General features: G+C 45.9%; 1 long non-coding RNA gene across 1 annotated transcript; it reads left to right on the forward strand.

Annotated features, from left to right (window-relative positions):
* On the forward strand, positions 1–3,432 carry LOC122375468. Its single transcript, XR_006255397.1, has 2 exons — positions 1–83; positions 2,946–3,432. It is a non-coding gene; the product is annotated as an uncharacterized LOC122375468 (long non-coding RNA).
* Positions 3,433–12,381: the final 8,949 nt, after the last annotated feature.

Below are 12,381 nucleotides of genomic sequence, written 5' to 3' on the forward strand. Positions count from 1 at the left end.
GTGATGGATTGTGTCGCGACACGTGTTTGTTGTGGCGGGTTGATCGAAGAATGAGATCTATAAGATTGAACCGCTGAAGAAAGGTACGTATTTCACTTGTCATGCTATTTGTCCTGTTTTTTTTTTTTCGCATTAGATCAAGATCATTCAATTCGCCTGTCAAATGATTGTTAGGTACGCCGCCTCTCAGTGCTGGTGCCAGTGCCCAGACTGGAAAACATCCATACACTACGCCGGACGCCCGTGAGACCCTCATGTGCCGAAATTCGATGCAAGCAATTTTGCGGTGAAATTTCTGCATCATTTGCCCTGAAAGTTGGGTGCCTACTTAGTGGTGGATCCAGGGGGGGGGCAAAATGGGCATTTGCCCCCCCCCCCAAACGGCATGATTTTAACATTACGCCTATGGACGATGCATGGAAAGAATCGATAAATTTTTATGGTTTGCCCTCCCCCCAAACCTCTGAGCTGGATCCGCCTCTGTGCCTACTTGTGCCGAAGTAAGCCACTTCTACATAACAATAAAGCATGTGCACATCTACCTACCGACGAAGGCTATATCAACCAGGAATGTTCTGGGGCCTCGGACGCTCTCCCCTGTTTGAGAATCTGAATCAGTTGATGTTCCCATGAAGACCCAATACCACAATGCGCGTGTCACACTAGCGTCATGCTGTGGCAAGTTCAGACCCTCTTCAGACCAGCTCGCAGGGCGAGTCTGCTGCTAGATTGACCAGCGTGCTGAAATATCTGGTGACCACCATTCGCAGTAAAATTTGGTAAATGTCAAGATATAGTTGCTTCAGAATAGGAAGTCAAATCAACAATTTTTATTTGAGAAAACTGCTTTTAAATTGAACTTTCAACCTTCAAAACTGTTAATGAGTTGGCATAAAAATGATGTCCCATCAGGGGGTGTGGAGCTGGAGCTGCCGGAGCGGGCACAATTTGTCCGGAGCCGGAGCCTTGAAACAATATAGTCCGAAGCCGGAGCCGTCAAAGAAGGGGCAACTCCGGCTCTTTTTTTTAAGAGGAAAAAAATAATTGACCTAGTTCGGTTTGGCAGTACAAGGCAGTAAAACATGTGGTACGTCACGGGCCATCACGTGAAAAAAAAAACTGAATACGTATCCCCAGTGTTCCACAGTACGCAATCAACCTCCCAGTCCTGTCTGCTCCTCCATCCCCACGTCTACTGCATGCCCAGAACCTGAGGACCGGTCATCAGGTGACGGCCATTGTTTCGCATAAGGGATGTACTGAGTCGGAGCGGCGGAGCCGGCCCATTTTACTCTAAACCGGAACCGCCATGACATTTCACCCGGAGTCGGAGCCGATTGTTTTCTCCGAAGCCGAAGCCGTCTCAAATTTCCACGGCTCCGCATCCCTATGTCCCATGGTTCAGAGTGAGCAAAATGAATATCTACCAAATTTAATTGAAAAATATTCACCGGGTTTTAAGATATTAGACAATTACTTTTCTTTATTATTCGGAGGTACACTGTTCCTACGACGTCATTTGGACGCAATGATTTGGTATCTTCGAAGTGCGGCAGTTGTTGCGCGCGCAGCAGCATATACCACCACTGCTTTACAAAGAAGTTTATATGATATTTTGAAATCACCAGATCTGCGCTGACGTCACACATTCAGAGGGGGTATTCAAATGCATTAGCTCCTCTTAATCCAAAGTACTGCAACTTTGAAATTAAATATTCTTGATTTAAGGCGTTTCTCGATGTTGCGAGCGCCGAAACCGGTGATTGTGAGCCAGGGATCATAATTTGGCTATCCCAAATTAAAAACTAATAAACCTCGGTCGAGGGGAGGGGGGTGTTGCCCCCCCCCCTCCCCCATAGGGTTTTATTTTGCGATAGCTCCAAACACGCTGGTGATAAGAGCTGAAACTTGGCATACCTGACCTTTGATTCAAGCCGAATCTTTTGACACCAACCGCATCTTCAGGTCAGGTCAGGTCACTGACCTATGACGTCATACGTGAACCTCTGCACGGTCTTCAGATGTCGCAACTTCGCAACGCCTTCAGTGCCAGAGGAGCTTTCACAGGGAGATGTAGCTTTTAGGACCTAATATCCATCAGAGGTCTCACAACTTGTATATCTCGGATTTTTCCTAAAGTTCACATGAGGTCAGGTCGGTCACGGACCTCACCATTACAAGTCAATGGGGAAAAATGAAAACTGCTATTTTGGCGCCGGGAACGATCTCAAACTAGCTCAACCACACAGAATCGTGGTTCCATGCACTCCTTGCAAGTTGCGATGCTTCACTTTTGCATTGTTGACCTTGCGTGACGTCATTTATGACGACACTAGGGTCATTTCATTATAGCTATTATTTAATAAATATTGGCGTGAAAATTCCTAGAGTTAATCGTCGGCATGTGTTTTCTAAAGCAGTTTGATGGCCACCTGTATTCCTAATCCTCTCATTCAAAGAAATCGGATCTACCTTAATTTTATCTTCAAGGTTAACCCTAACCAGAATTCCCATTTGACGTCGCGCTGCAGGTTATCGGCGTTTACCATGTGAGTGTTCAGGACATTTTCTTGTCATTTCCCTTTGTTCGGTTATATCCTTGCCCCTTGTTGTCACGTTCACTTCAGTGCTGAAGGCCTGGCTTTACTATGCGTTTTCTGCGTGCGTTTTTTGCGGGTTTGCGTTTGTTATAAATAATATAACTTTTACATTAGTTATATACAAAAGTTATAACTCTTACATTAACTAAAATTTAATATAAAAAACATCACAAAAACGTAATATCGTTGTTTTTTCCAGAACGATATTACGTAAAATACGCAAACCCGCAAAAAACGCACGCAGAAAACGCATAGTGTAGCCAGGCCTTTACTTGATTATTTCTCCCGGGCGACACAGGATGCATGGTGTACTCTAAAACGACTGTGATATTCCCCTCCTTTCAGATTTGGAGCTATGCCAGTATTTGGCTGAGGCTTCGAAGTGTTGGGGCCTTGGAAGATGTGACGCAGCCGTGTGAGGGACGGCCGGCCATCCTTGAAATCGACGAGATCTTTCAGCTGGATATAGAAGACGCTAACATACATAGTTGGTGAAGGCACGAGAAATACGCTTCTCCTATGACAGAGGCGCCTTTTCCCTTTCTGTTTTTCATTAGCGCTTTCACACGAAAGTGAAATAGTTTTGTGCTATTTGTTAAAAATGGCCAAAAACTGAACACAAGGTCATGTAGGTCATAGTAGTCTTCTAGCCCAGTGAGAGTGCGTGCGAGACTGAGGGCTGTTGCCAAATCATAATCAAGACAGAGCGCGGAGCGACTGTCCGCGTCTATCGAGTGCGTCTCTTGCAAATGGGCTATAGGTCTGTGCATGTACATGTGAAGCTGCTCTGCGGTCGGCGCGATTGGTTATAAATAAATTGACTTGCATTCAATTGAACTCTTTACATTTTGAACTCAGCTGATGGACATATATTTTGGATGGGTGTAATGTATATATGGATGTATATATATATATATATATATATATATATATATATATATATATATATATATATATATATATATATATATATATATATATGGGTGATTTTCTGCCTTTTGAAAATGGGGTGTACAAAAATTACCTTACTCCTTTAAGGGAGTACTTTTTACTCTTTTGAGGGAGTATTTTTTACACCCTCTGACGATCCGGCAGAAAACCACTCCCAAAAAAATCACTCCCTAAATGGGGTCAAATGACTCCTCGGTAAACTCCTATTAAAACTTTCTCAAACGAGTAAAAAATATCCCCTAAATAGGATAAAAAATATTCCCTAAAAGGAGTCACCTCTCCTAGGGAGTATTTTTTACTCTTTTTAAGGGTCATTTTTACTCTTTTTATAGAGTATTTTTTACTCCTTCTTTGGAGTTTTGATAGGAGTTTATCGTGGAGTCATTTTGACCCCATTTAGGGCGTGATTTTTTTGGGAGTGGTTTTCTGCCGGATCAAAAAGGGTGTCATTTTTTTTATCAGTGAAGGGTGAATTGTCAGCTAAAGAAGCGCAGCAGTTGCTACCAGTCACTCAATGGCTCCAAAACTGTACGGTTTACCAAAGCTTCATAAGCCTGGCGTGCCACTTCGGCCAATCACAAGTATGATCGATTCACCTGCCTATACCAGGTAGCGGGATTTTTAACCAGGATCATTTCACCTGTGCTGGGACAAACGGAGCATACGGTTTCAAATTCCGCGCAGTTTGTTGAGCAAGTCAAAAGCCTGACACTGTCACCAGACGACATCATGGTTAGTTTTGACGTCACATCATTATTCACGAGGGTCCCAACAGACGAAGCCATAGACGCCGTATGTGAGAAGCTTCTCAATGACGAGACACTCCCAGACAGGTGTGGAATGTCTGTCGATTCTATCAGAACACTGATGAAGGAGTGCCTAAACCGTAGCTATTTTCAGTGTGGCGGCCAGCTATATAGTCAGCTTGAAGGAGCCCCTATGGGCCTTAGTTTATCAGTCGCACTGGCAAACGGCTTCATGGAGACTTTCGAGAAAACACTTCTTGAAACCGCTCATCTCAAGCCAAAATACTGGCGGCGCTACGTGGACGACACTTTTGTGGTCTGGCAACATGGGACGGACGCGTTAGACGAGTTCCATAGGCATCTGAACAACGTATGCCCGGACATACAATTCACACGAGAGGTCGAAGAAGATGGGAAAATTCCCTTTTTGGACGTAGAAGTGGCGAGAGCGGGAAACGCGCTGAAAACAACGGTTTACAGAAAACCTTCAGCAACCAATTTATATATCCACTTCAGTTCTCACCATGCAGATTCCATAAAAACGGGTGTCATCAAATGTCTAGCCAAACGTGCTGAAGCAGTATGCAGCGAGGAGGGCGCTCGGAAGGAGGAAATTTCACGTCTAGAAAAAGTCTTCGAGGAAAATGGCTATCCGAGACATTACGTGAGACGAGCGCTGAAGCCCAAACAGCGGGCTGCGACGGAGCAGCAGAGACAGGAGCTGACCGATGGCGATAACCGAGCCCAACCGACCGCTGGGCGACCCGACCGGACAGATGCGGCCGTACCGGACGACCAGACAACCGAACGACCCCGTACTACGTACATTAGCATCCCCTACGTCAAAGGAACCAGCGAAAGAATTGCTAGGATTTTAGCGCCCCACCAGATTCGGTTAGGATATAGCTCGAAGCCAACACTCAGGGACAAACTAGTTAAAGCCAAGGACGTACCACCAAAGGATTTGCAAAAAGGTGTCTTTTACAAGACTACTTGTGATTGTGGTGCCACGTATGTTGGCGAGACCGGGCGTCCTAAAAGCATGCGACTTAAAGAACACGTAGCAGCCATAAAGCATGGGAGGTCAGACACATCCCCTTTAGCTGAACACTGGCTCCAGTGTCGCCAACCATTTGACCCAGGTCAGGCTAGCACGCTGGCGGTCGAGCCAACATGGTCCCGCCGTGTCGTAAACTCGTAAGGGAGGCCATCGAGATTCGATTATGCAACCCATCACTGAATCAGGGTGTCGGAAAGTTCTCGCTTAGCCCTATATGGGATAGTGTTTTGAAAAAGTAGACCTACTGGAGTACGAACTGTCTGTAAGTTGTGTCACGTGTTTTAGCATTGATCATTTTGAGAATTTCGTGGATGGCAGTATAGCATGATTATTGTTTGTTTTTTTGAATCGCATTGCCCCTTTGAAGACCTGTCAATAAAGGTCGAACTACAGGGAAAAATAGCTTCTTTACACCCAGAGTCAGTCCGCTAAACGATTTATTATCATTAATATACCTGGGTTTAAATATGACTTTACAGTCTCATATAATTTTTCTGACGTTTTGGAGGGGGCCAAACAGGCCACTTTAGGCCTTTGGGGGGGGCATGGCCCCCGTGGCCCCCACTGGATCCGCCAGTGCGTTCTTTTTTTGTGTTTTGTGGTGAGCAACCGCCAACCGCTGATGAGACAGCGACATTCTCATGCGTCATGAAATACCATATGACCATCGACCGATAATGAATGAATTGTTAATGCCTATGAACACCATGCACATTGCACACCTATGACCGGGACACACTAGTCTAGATCGTTTTCTAGGTAAACTTGGATCAAATTGAGGACACTTGGGCTTGAACAGCAGACCCTGCATGCGGCAATGGTGTCCAGTGGCGCGGGAACCGGGGGGGGGGGCTAGCGGGGGCTGAGCCCCCCCGGCTTTTCGGCTGGGGGGGGCTCGTAATGTAGGTATTTGAGCCCCCCCCCCCCCCAGCTGGAGGAATCGAAATCGGAAATCTACCAACATAATTTCATAGTGCATAGGCGCGGGAACCGGGGAAGGGGGCAGTGGAGGAAGCTTGCCCCCACAACTCTGCGGCCGTGGGGGCGGTGCCCCACAACTTTTCATCAGGAACCGTTGGGCAGCTTGTCCTCCCCAAATAAGGGGTTGTGGGTCACAAAGGAAGAAAGCATGTAAGTGAAAAATCCACCTCTTTCACTGAAACAACAACAACAAAAACAAGAAAAAAATGCAAAAAAGTGAGGTATACCGTCTCAGCTGAGTGAAGAAACTACCGTTTTGGCAGCGTGGAGTAAAGGTTTTAATCTGCCAAATGAGTTGCCGAGCCAGTGAAAGAGGTGGATTTTTCACTTACATGCTTTCTTCCTTTGTGACCCACAACCCCTTCCCCGGTTCCCGCACCTATGGTATGAATCTATGAAATTATGTTGGTAGATTTCCGATTTCGATTCCTCCAGCTGGGGGGGGGGGGCTCAAATACATTACGAGCCCCCCCCCCCCAGCCGAGCTAGCCCCCCCCCCCGCGGTTCCTGCGCCACTGTGTATAAGGTCCTCAAAGATCCCTGTATTGGGCCCTCATAGAACATGAACACCAGTTGGACTCTCAGGGGCCGGTTTGGGCCCTCTGAAAGCTTCTTAGAGCTCAGTAGAGCTGCTTAGGAGTCTTTGTGAAAAGCAAGCCCATGAGCCTTGCGGCACTTGAACGGTAGGTATTCGACGCAGACATTTGACGAGAGTTGAGAAAGGCCCCGAAGATTTCGTGTCACGCTTTGAACGAAAATTAGGTATGTGTAAGCACTCCAAATTCCAAAACTTATGAAAATCAGCTATAAAATGTAATGAAAACCAACTAGGAACAGGGAATGAATCACAGCATTGACATTTCCGAGTCTGGAGTCGGAGCCTTGAAGATTTTGGCGACTGCGACTCCGACTCTGGTTTGGCTGCTCCAACCGAGTCTGACCTCACAGGCATATAAAGGTACCCCCCCCCCCATTTTTCCCGACTCCAAAATCTCATCGGATCTGTATCGATCTCAGGGGGTGCACCCACTGCCCAGTCCGAGGTTGGGGAGGGGGGGGGGGGGCACGCTGCTCCGCTTATCCCCCGTGGCGACGCATAGGCGCGGGAGCCGGGGGGGCAGTGGGGGCAGCTTGCCCCCCCAACTCTGGAGCCGTGGGGGCGGCGCCCCCACAGCTTTGAGACGGAATACCACACTTTTTTGCAAATGTGTTCTTTTTTGTTGAAAAAGCCAAGGGGTGAAAAATAAGTGGCCTAAAACCGGTGAGAAAATTAGATTTGGGGGTATCCTTATCCTAGGTTGACCTCTATTATGGTGAGCCCCCCCCCCCCCAGTCTGAAAGCAGTTCCCGCGCCCCTGGCGACGCTAATGCTTGTAAGAAACTACTTGGTTCCGTTTAGGATCACGGATTCGCGATGCAGTCACCAGCTGACCAGCGCTCATAGCCGTCTGCTGCTGCCCTCTACAATACCTCCAGCACATCTACAATACCTAGACGGCAGCACATGTACGGTAATCAAGTCTAATCGAGCAGCTCAATGAAACGATTTATACGTAGAGGGGAAGATGGGGAACAAGATGGGAACTGATATGCAAAATGCCCTTTTCCGGTCAGGTCATGACCTTGACCTGAGGTCAAATTTTTAAGTTGACCTTTCAAGGTCAAATTATAACTCATTCGACGCGTCTCGACGAGAGGAACACGACACTGGTAAAAGCAATGTCATGGCTCTTTTGAGTCAAAAGTTATTGCCGAAAAAAAACGCTTTTCGTAAAAACGGCTATTTTTGGAGTTCTTGCCCTCTGGAGGCTAAACCGTTAACCTGAGGTCAAATCTGAGAACATTACTCAGAAAGGTCTGTAACAGGGCTATCGAATGCGCTTTTCCGCGGTGCTGCAGCTCTACCGGTTCCCGAGATAGCCGTCGGCAGTTTCCAAAATGTTGAAATAGTTAACATTTTACCTTTGGTGACCTCTGGTGACCTGACCTTTGACCTGACCCAAAAAATGACCGAAGTGTTTTCGTCCTTATTTTGGACGTTCTTTCGATTACCGCTTACCGCGTGTCGCTACGTGGCCCAGGAGCCGAGTTAGAAGGCCCCCCCCCCCCCCGGCCCGGCGCGGAATCTCGGAGCACAGGACCGGCGCGGGTTAAAGGGACAGTATCACCATTTTGATGAAATTTGACATTGCATAGGCCCTACCTTTCTGGTCCGGGAACTGAAGACCGATCCTCGAAGCTCCACACCGTTATCCCGCTATCGCCGCTCAAAGTACGAAAGGTGTACTACACTTTGAATCGTGCTTCACTATCTTCACTGTTTAAATGTTTGCGCCGTTTTGAATTGACCGCCAGTAATAAAACTTTTACCCTGGTCATTTCATCAAATTTTATAAAGCCAAAACGTTTTCCGCACTTATTCATCACCGTTAAATTCATTAAATAGTCGTAGGCAATTTCCGCTGTTTCCTTCGGATTCTAGCGGCTCAACAAAGGAATTCCTCCAGCTTGAATCACAATCTCCCTCCAATGTATGACACGTGATCACGTGATGTATCACGTGATTTATTTTATTTTATTTTATCACGTGACACGTGATGTATCACGTGATATCTTCTGGGCAATACCTAATGCTGCCTTTCCCTAACGACAACTCAATCAGAAGAGCGGCCGCGTAAGCGTAGCGTCAATAATGTATTATCTGCGCCAGTTCTGTAGTAATTTCGCAGGCTTCCAAAGTGGCGGCCATGCTTGTAGTGGTGGTTCGCTCATGAAAATGACTCGCTCATGAAAAAATATTTTCACCGAGTTCGGTCCTCAAACTATGTTTTTCTGATTCAGAAAAATAAGAAATGCTAGTAAAAAAAATCAGCTCCATACATTGATTTTTTTTCGATGATACTGTTCCTTTAACACGTGGTGGTATACACTGCTTTGCGCGCAACGTCTGCCGCACGTCGAGGCTGCCAAAATGTTGCTTCCAAATAAGTCGCTAGGAACAGCAGAGATCCAAAAAAGTAAACAAAAGTAAAAGCCATGAAAACCAGTGAATATTTTTCGGTGAAATTTGGTAGATACTCATTTTTTATCTTTCCGAGCCAAGGGACATCACTTTTATGCCAATTCATTAACTTTTTTGAAGGTGGGACGGTCCCTTTAACGTAGTCCGGAGAGCCCACCAGTAATAGGGTTAATAAGACCATTATGTTGATCATTAGTCGATCGTCACGTTTTCGTGCCGCAATGCTTTTGTTGTAGTTGAGGGTAGGTTGCAAAATACAGGGTGGCGCCAAAAAATGAAGACAATATGTGCTACACACAAAACATTAATTTTTTGACAAAAGTCAGTACATTGGATGGAAGCTTGGGACTGGGGTGACTAATGGCGACCTGTCGAGCACAATTTACTCGATGACTCCCCCTATACCATGTGATTTGCTTCTTACTTGGGGATTGCACAAAAAGTAAATTGGTGATCAGTCCTAAAGTAAATACATCAATGGCATTGGGCGGTTGCAGATACCACCTAACCTAACCTAACCTAACCTAATCTAACCTAACATAGATTTGCAGATTGACATTTCGGCAAATTTACATTTCACCTAATCAACATTTCGGCAAATTTACATTTCGACTAATCGACATTTCGGCAAACTGCCATTTCGGCAGATTGACATTTCGGCAAATTGACATTTCGGCAAATTGACATTTCGGCAAATTGACATTTCGGCAAATTTACCTTTCGGCAAATTTACAATTCGACTAATTGACATTTCGACTAATTTACATTTCGACTAATCGACATTTCGGCAAATCGCATTTCGGTAAATTTACATTTCGGCTAATAAGCATTTCGGCAAATTGGCATTCAAAAAGGTATGTCGACAAATGGCCTTTCGACTTTTTGACACGTCGGCAAAAAGCACATCGGCAAAATGACATTCGGCGAAATGCATTCGGCAAAATAACATTCGGCAAATCGCCTTTCGGCAATTTGTCCGGACACCAGCCAACCAGCCAAGTGTGTAACAAACTTGCCGTAACCTGCATATTTCACATCAGGGTGAAACTCATCAAGTCACTGTCATTTTTTCAATTGTTCCTTATCCGGGAATGCGGATGCACGACATGTGATAGAACACGCCAATGAATGGCTGCACCATTGCAGACGTGAAACCTTATGAGGCATACGCTGCCGGATACCTATCAAATTTATTTGTCTATTTATGCATGATTTTACACTCAGCATGCTGACAGTGCTGTGCTGAAGTCTACTGATGTCATTAGCTCTTGCTTACAGACTGGCCAGACATCGTCTCGTTATCCAGCAAACAAGTTTCTTGTTGCGTATGATGTTACATGTTGCGGCATCATGATACACTGCGCTGTGCAGGCAGACGCCGCGCTAACGACATCCACACCAACGTTTGAAAGAATTAGGACTAGGGAAACCCGGGCTGCTCCATGAACTCAATGACACGGATTCAGATGTCATGCTCAATAGAGCTTGTGAGCAAAGTTGTGATCTGCATAGGCAGCCAAGAAGGGAATAAAGCTAAGCTTTGGAATGGGGAGGTCGCAAAATTGACCTGACTTAGGTCATCGATATCAAAATTCTGAGATAAACATTTTGTACATGCTATTGCTCTTAGCAATCGCTGAAAGTTTCAAAGCGATCGGTCACTCGGTGTAGCTATGACAGACATTGAAACTTTTTATGAGGTGAGGTCATTTCAAATGACCTGGTGACCTGACCTTGAATGACCTTGGTCTGAAATTTTCACAACATGTGTAGAATTGATGTATGATAAGGTATACTAAAAACGGCGGCGCTCCGCGCCGCCGTTTTTGAGATATTCGCGAAAAACCACAAGGGGGGTGTTCAAACACCCCCCCCCCCAGCAGGGCGCGGGTTTTACCCGCGCCCGGCTGGGGGTCCTGGATTTCCACGCCCTGCTGGGAGGGGGGGGGGGTGTTTGAACACCCCCCTTTTAACTCGGCTCCTGGGGCACGTAGCGATACGCGGAAGGCGGCGTTCGAAAGAGCGTCAAAAATAATGACGAAATCACTTCGGTCAATTTTTTGGTCAGGTCAAAGGTCAGGTCACCAGAGGTCATTGAAGGCAAAATTTCGCCGATTTCCAGGTCGAATGTCGACAATTTCCAAGAAGCCAACGCATAACTCGGGAACCAATAGAGCTACAGCGCCGCGGAAAAGCACATTCGATAGCCCTATTAACGCCCTTTCTGAGTATTTCTCTCAGATTTGCCCTAACGTCAACGGTTTTGCCCGCAGGGGGTGCAAAAACTGCAAAAATAGCCGATTTTTTTTTCGGAAACAGTTTTTCTGCAATAACTTTTGACCCAAGCCTTGTACGAGCTTACTTTTACCGGCATCGTGTTCCTCTCGTCAAGACGCATCGAATGAACTATAACTTGACCTTGAAAAGTCAACTTGAAATTTTGACCTCAGGTCAAGGTCATGACCTGACCGGAAAGGGTCATGTTGCATATCAGTCGATCCGTATCGTCGAGCTGAACACATCTAAGGCGTTTTCATTGCTCTAGCATGCCTCTATCAAAAGTTATTTGCGAAAAAACTGTTAGATACCATTCGTGACCTAAAATGACCTCAGGGCATAAACAAGGGTCACGGACACCATTTTCATGTTTAGTGTGTCTAAACCACTTGTAATTCGGTGTTTGGGAGTGTTCATAATGTCTTTCGTCCAAAAGAGGCGCGTTTCAATTTTCTCCCATTGACTTACAATGGGGAGGTTGCAAAATTGACCTGACCTTAGGTCATCGATATCAAAACTCTGAGGTATACATTTTGTACATGCTATTGCTCTTAGCAATCACTAAAAGTTTCAAAGCGATCGGTCACTCGGTCTAGCTATGACAGACATTGAAACTTTTTATGAGGTGAGGTCACTTCAAGTAACCTGGTGACCTGACCTTGAATGACCTTGGTCTGAAATTTTTACAACATGTGTAGAATTGATGTATGATAAGGTGTAACAAAAACGGCGGCGCTCCGCGCC

Source organism: Amphibalanus amphitrite, unplaced genomic scaffold (genome assembly GCF_019059575.1).
Source record: "Amphibalanus amphitrite isolate SeventyFive unplaced genomic scaffold, NRLGWU_Aamphi_draft 001847F_arrow, whole genome shotgun sequence".
In the NCBI taxonomy this organism is placed as follows: domain Eukaryota; kingdom Metazoa; phylum Arthropoda; class Thecostraca; order Balanomorpha; family Balanidae; genus Amphibalanus; species Amphibalanus amphitrite.